Here is a 7,036-nt window from a genome sequence, read left to right as displayed (position 1 = left end):
CATTGGGAGTCGGGAAAGAGGGCCAATCTCCCAGGGAACAGAATCTAGACCAAAGCCTTCCTGAGCGCCGACCTTATAATTAAATTGGAAGATTAAATTCTGCCTTATTGTGGAGGCTTAATGAATATTCTGTTGCCTTCGGATGGTGTGGGTGATGTGAGCGTTGCTGCAGCTATCGCTGTGACCCATCGGGCCGCAGGACTCCCTCTGCTCATCAGCACAGAGCCCAGACCTCTTTCCATCCGCAGCGAACGGCTTCCTGCAGAAACTCAGGCCTGATGGCCAAACTGATCACAGCTTTAAAAGCTCTTTACATCAACACTCATGAAAACAGATGGAAAATATACACCAGAAACAAGAAGCAGGAAATAAAACCACCTGTGATCTGGATGTATTTATGGACCAGAATCGGCCTATTAGGGAGGCGATGCCTGTTTTTAGAGTCTCCTAAACACACACAGGACTTAGCGTTAGCATAGATGCTAACATCTTCGGTCTGCATTATTTGTGCACATGGATGCAACCAATCAGCACTCAGGAAAGCGACTGGGGCGACTGGATTGGCTGCTGTGCGTCGCGGTTTTTCAGCTGCATTTTGTTTGGAATATTTTAGAAATGCTAGAAATTGAACCGGGAGTCAAAACTCTGTTCATCCCACCACAATATTCTGTCTCAGTGTTTCATTTTGGTCCTGGTCCAAATGTTCTGCAGCTAATTTACAAAGAGCTCCATCATATTTTGCTTCAGCAGTGAAGTCTGACGCCGTGTTGCAGTAAATACCTGCAGCTCTCCGATTTGGCAGAGAGTCTGGAGGAGCTTCCTGCCTGGTTTATGGAAAAAATTTCCAAAATGGCGCCACAAAAAGAAGTTAAAAACACCAAGGCAATTCAGGAGCTACTTCCTTCCATACTTCAAAATAAAAGTCTTAAACAGCTCATAGAAACAGATTTAGTCCATCAGACATGAAGAGCAGCAGAATTTGAAATGTAGGGTCATTTATTCATTTATTTATTTTTGGCAGTTATTGTCCTCCATAGCTTCCGCCACAGGAAGAAGGAAGAGACTCTGCTTTGACTGTGGTCGTCATAGCGACGGCTGCCAGCTCCTCCATATGAATATGATTATTGTCAGAATAAAAACGTGAATCTGTTGATTTTGTGTGAATTTGACTGATTTGTGTAAAACTGGAGGGACTGATTGATGTGAGTCTAGAGGGCCACATAAAAAGCTGCGGCGGCCCAGATTTGGCCCCCAGGCCTTCAGTTTGACACACGTGGCGTGAGGCTTTCTAAAGATGGCCGACCTGCAGCTGAACTCTGAGAGACAAACATTTAAACACTTTATGTATCAAAACAATCTGATGGCTGGGAAACTAAACATCTTTGTCACTGAGCTCATTTATCTGTTTATTCAATGATGTGGCAACAAGAATATTTAGTAGTTTTAGATTAAATGCGTTTAATTCTGAATATGAACTGACAGTCTGGACGAAATCAGGTTAATGATGATTCCCATAGGTTTCATGACCTGTCAGGTCCATAACTAAATGATTCAAAACCGTCTAAATAAAGTTTTCCTCATGTTTTTTCAGAGCTTCATTAAAGCAGCAGTGGTTTTTAGGCCGATCTCGGTTTGCTAACAACGTTTAAATAACCAAAATAAAACTGATTTCCAGTCGGCCTCCTGCTGCTCCATCATGGCGGGAATCCCAGCCTTCCAGGGCGACGCGCTCCTTCGCTCCGTCTGAAGCAGAATCCAACATCTGGAAGGAACAAAACCCAGAAATACGACTTCCTGTGCTGAGTTTCAGAGGAAGCAGGAGTCAGAGGGCTGCCAACACTTTGAGGGCTGTTTGTTTGCCTTCTTGTCTCTGACTTGATAAACCATCTGGTCCAGTGACAGATCGTAGCAGCGTGTCATGGATGGCGGCGCTGTGATGGGCCCAGATGTCGGCCTGCCAGCCGCAGACGGACCAGACGGATCCTCTCTGGGAACGATTCTGTCAGGAGGAAGTTTCACAGGTATGAATGAAACCAGCAGGACGACGACACAACGAGCTTCAGATTATTTAGCTTTACTCATCAGAAGGTTTGTGTCACTAAACACCAGGAAGGAAAAGCATCAGAGAGAAGAAGAGTCTCTTCATGAAGTGTCTGGACCTCCCAGCAAACCCAGAGCATCAGTAAAACCTGCAGATCTGCATTCAGACAAACGTTCCTGACAGGAAGAGACTCAACTGGAGGCGTTGGGTCATGATGGGAGCTCAGCGCCTTAAAACTCAAACCCTCCACAAACTCATCTAACCTTAAAATGACCTGCTGCTGCTTTTACACCATCATCTTTATTCTGTCAGAGTAAAATCTGCTGCTGGCTTTAAGATCAGAGTTAAATCATGTTGGTAATGACTTTATGATGGTTACAACAGGCGACTTTCCTCTTTATTATGATGACTTGTGATTTCATCATCATTTAACGGCTTTTTGCTAAAGACTGAATGATGATCATCAGGAACCAACTTAGAGATTATATGAAGAAGACAGAAGGTTTTTCCCTCCTGACGGAACCGGATCCACCGACCGGCGGACTGACGACAGAACATTTTACATCCTACAGCCGGAACCTTTGTATCGTGTTTCTGGTACGCCTGTAAACCTGACGCACAGCTACGTCCGCTAACAGCGACGCAGGATGAAGCCGCTTCTCTGTGGTTAGTTTCTGTTTCTAAACGATCTGATTGGACCCTGGAAAAGACTATTGTTGTGTTCTAGTTGTGCTAAAAGGAGTTAGCCTAGCAGTGAAGCTATGCTAGCCTAAAATAGCATCTGAATGCTAACATGTAGTAGCTAACGCTAACGTCAGGACTTCCTGAAACTCTTTGCTCCAATCTGATGGATGGAGATCAGATTAAAAACTATATTTGCTTTTTTTAATGAATGTGATTAGTTAATAACAGACTCTGTAATTAATTTGGTTCATTTGAATCATGTTAGATGTGACTTTATGTTTTTTCCTGCACCAGGCCAGCTGTGATGTTTTCCTGGTTCATGCAGGACAAAGGAAACCCTGCGTTCATCAGAGCTCGGTTTCTGACAACAGGAAACAGTTGTCAGGTAATCTGACGAGCCGTCACAGCAGATGGAATGAAAACGATTAAAAACATCATTCTGCTTTCCTCGAGCAATTTCCCACGAGTCAAACAACCGCAGTGTTTTCATTCAGGAGGAAACTATTATCTGAAAACAATCCAGTTAATGCATCCAGTGTCTAATCAGAGCCGTCAGGCTTCCCTCCACTCCGCTGACGGTGATTTGATTGGACTGGACCGTTCTCTCACTTCATTACCAGCTGACATGGAGGACGAGTTTCCACGACTCAGATTAACATCCTGAAGAACCAAAATGTGCTGGTGGCAGAAAATGACAGAGTCGGAGCAGAAAGACATGAAACAGAAACATGATTTCTCCTGGCGGCGTTCCAGCTGCAGCTGTAAATTATAAATCAAAATCCTGGTTTTCAGAAGCTTCACAAACGATGATAAAAAGACAGGAGTGTAAAAACGAATCAGAGAAGTCTGACTTTTATTTGCTTCTCTCTGAAATGTTCCTCCAGCAGAAGCTTCTGTTTCAGGAAACGTCCGACCAGCTCCTGGAAACCAGGCAGCTTTCAGTCTGCGGTGAGGGAAGGTTTGATCTCACATCCACTCCGAACGGGAAAACTGTGGAAATGTCAGTTCAGGATTTTAACATGAGGTTCTGTTGATAAATTATTAACGTTTCCTGCAGTTTGTGAGTCTCTGCATTCCGTATAAATGAGGATTTGTGAGTCTGATCATTTGAACTGATGCTTTTCTTTTGTGTTTTACCGATTGAAGCTGATATTTATAAATGAAGTGGCAGCTGGTGTCCCACCACTGACCTTCCTGCCTGAAACACGCCCTGAAAGGATCTGGGTTAGTTTTTATTTCAAGGCTTTCTTTATTTTTCTGTCTGCTTTGTGCGAAGCAGCAGAATCTCTGGCTGATAAACTTTTTCCTCTCCTGAGATCTGCGGCGCCGTGGCAGAAAGAAAAGTCATTTCCATCGTTGGAGCCATGAGCGGCTCTTCAGATCAATTATTTAGAGATTCCTGTATCACCTGAAGAGCCTCTCAGTGTCTGATCCTCTAACAGTGACGTGCTTCTGTTTCTGAGGTTTTCCTGAGGAGAACCTGGTGTCGGTCCGAAACCGCGGCTCATTTCCCATCCTGGCATCAGAACCAGCGCAGAAAAGCATCTGAAGCAGAACCTGTGAAGCAGCAAATAACTGAATTTACTGTTTGCTCAACACTGGAAGGAGTGTAGGTTTTACAGGAAGGTTTCATTTTCTGTTCCCTCATAAACCTTTTTATGATGTCGAGTAGTTTAACGTCTCTGATGAAGCCCAGAGTCGCTCTGGATGGAGTTTATTTCACCCAGCGGTGGAATAAACCTGGGAAATCCAGGAGACATTTTCCTGCAGCTGAGCTTTGATCAAACCCAGAACATTTACAGCTTTAATCTGCAGATTTGGATTCAGTTGGTTTAACTTTCAAGCCAAAATGAAAACAAGTGGAAACATTAAAATAAGGAGTAAAACGTTAATAACCCTTGTTTTTGTCAGATTTGGTTCAGAGGAAACGTTGAGGTGAAGATCTGGCTGCAGCAGGAACAGCAACCGGGCGGCTGCCAGGCTGGTGCCAGGCTGCTGCCGGGCGACTACCAGGCTGCTGCCGGGTGGCTGCCAGGCTGCTCTCAAGCTGCAGGTGGGCGGCTGCCAGACTGCAGCCAGGCTGCTGCCAGGCGACTGCCAGGCTGCTCTCAGGCAGCAGCCGGGTGGCTGCCAGGCTGCTGCCGGGCTGCAGGTGGGCAGCTGCCAGGCTGCAGGTGGGCGGCTGCCAGGCTGCTCTCAGGCTGCAGCAGGTTGACTGCCAGGCTGCTGCCAGGCTGCAGCTGGGCAGCTGCCAGGCTGCCGCAGGTTGACTGCCAGGCTGCTGCCAGGCTGCAGCTGGGCAGCTGCCAGGCTGCAGGTGGGCGGCTGCCAGGCTGGTGCCAGGCTGCTGCCAGGCTGCTGCCGGGCGACTACCAGGCTGCTGCCGGGTGGCTGCCAGGCTGCTCTCAAGCTGCAGGTGGGCGGCTGCCAGACTGCTCTCAGGCAGCAGCCGGGTGGCTGCCAGGCTGCTGCCGGGCTGCAGGTGGGCAGCTGCCAGGCTGCAGGTGGGCGGCTGCCGGGCGACTGCCAGGCTGCTCTCAGGCTGCAGCCGGGTGACTGCCAGGCTGCTGCCAGGCTGCAGCTGGGCAGCTGCCAGGCTGCTCTCAGGCTGCAGCAGGTTGACTGCCAGGCTGCTGCCAGGCTGCAGCTGGGCAGCTGCCAGGCTGCTCTCAGGCTGCAGCAGGTTGACTGCCAGGCTGCTGCCAGGCTGCAGCTGGGCAGCTGCCAGGCTGCAGGTGGGCGGCTGCCAGACTGCAGCCAGGCTGCTGCCGGGCGACTGCCAGGCGGCTACCAGGCTGCTGCCGGGTGGCTACCAGGCTGCTACCAGGCGGCTGCCAGGTTGCTGCCAGGCTGCAGCCAGGCTGCTGCCAGACTGCAGCCAGGCTGCTGCCGGGCGGCTACCAGGCGGCTGCCAGACTGCTGCCAGGCTGCTGCCAGGCTGCTGCCGGGCCACAAAGTCTCAGGTCATTTTCACCAAATTACTTCAAACTTCAGTTCATGCAGTTCAAACTCTGTCCAGTGAAAAATGTGTCAGAAAATGTGATCTTTCCAAAATGCGTCTCCTTGAGTTTCTGTCTGATCGACTTGAGGCCAAACCACAGATGTTGCCATTGAGAAAATGTTTATATCATCCTGTCTGTTTGGGTTGGTTGGTCTGGTCACCCTGCAGCGTCAGTCGACATTCTCTGAGAGAGAAGAAACAAAGTTCTGCAGCTAAAATCACCAGGAGGATTCATGACCAGCTGAGTTTAGTAAATCGTTGCTGTTTCTGGGAGAGGAAGGAAAACTAAGGCTGGTTAAACCAGAGAGACGATGAAAAGTTTCTACAGGTGGAAAAGAAACGACTGAAAAATGTTGAAGATTTTCCTCCAGTTGGGAACTAAAGTTTCTTTACAACGTAAAGGGAGACAAACGGAATGAAAACAGGAGAACGTTTCTGGTGAAGTGACTTCATTTTAACCTTTTTAACGTTTTGAGGTTTTTGAACATTTTGAGCTTTTTGAACGTTTTGAACATTTTGAGCTTTTTGAACATTTTGAGCTTTTTGAACATTTTGAGCTTTTTGAACATTTTGAACGTTTTGAGCTTTTTGAACATTTTGAACTTTTTGAACATTTTGAACGTTTTGAACATTTTGAACTTTTTGAACATTTTGAGCTTTTTGAACATTTTGAACATTTTGAGCTTTTTGAACGTTTTGAGCTTTTTGAACGTTTTGAGCTTTTTGAACATTTTGAGCTTTTTGAACATTTTGAGCTTTTTGAACATTTTGAACATTTTGAACATTTTGAGCTTTTTGAACATTTTGAGCTTTTTGAACATTTTGAACATTTTGAGCTTTTTGAACATTTTGAGCTTTTTGAACATTTTGAACATCTTTAATTGACACCAGCGGCTGCAGGGTTGCTGAAGCCGTTACAGAGTCGTTTGTCCTCCATCCTCCCAGTGAAGTGACCTGTGAAATGCGTCTGGCTGCTCTGACCTTTGCAGGCCTCACTTTGTTTCTGTTGATGACATTCGATGTTTAGCCCCAGCAGGAGTCCGGCTCCCTTAGGTTGGGTCAGCTGCGTGTCGGTCCGCTCAGCCCGACAGGAACCGGGTTTTAACAGGTGCAGTTGGTGTAAACTTCACATTTATTTCTCTGGAGCCTTTAAAACGGAAACCTTTGATTATTCGTGTTAAATGGAGGAAGCTTGCTGTTGCTACGGTAACAGATGAAACGTTTCTGAGCAGAGAGAAAAGTATGGAGGAGGAAACATCAATTAAACTCATTTCACAGTTCTCAACTTTTCGGTTCCTCCTCCTTCTTCC

General features: G+C 47.0%; 1 long non-coding RNA gene across 1 annotated transcript; it reads left to right on the top strand.

Annotated features, from left to right (window-relative positions):
* The first annotated feature begins 2,511 nt into the window (after window positions 1–2,511).
* On the top strand, window positions 2,512–3,561 carry LOC108165972 (uncharacterized). Its single transcript, XR_001776287.2, has 2 exons — window positions 2,512–2,707; window positions 3,020–3,561. It is a non-coding gene; the product is annotated as an uncharacterized LOC108165972 (long non-coding RNA).
* The last annotated feature ends 3,475 nt before the right edge of the window (window positions 3,562–7,036 follow it).

The sequence above is a fragment of the Poecilia reticulata genome, chromosome 8 (assembly GCF_904066995.2).
Source record: "Poecilia reticulata chromosome 8, P_reticulata-male-v2, whole genome shotgun sequence".
NCBI lineage: Eukaryota > Metazoa > Chordata > Actinopteri > Cyprinodontiformes > Poeciliidae > Poecilia > Poecilia reticulata.
This window is presented reverse-complemented; position numbering and strand designations above follow the sequence as displayed.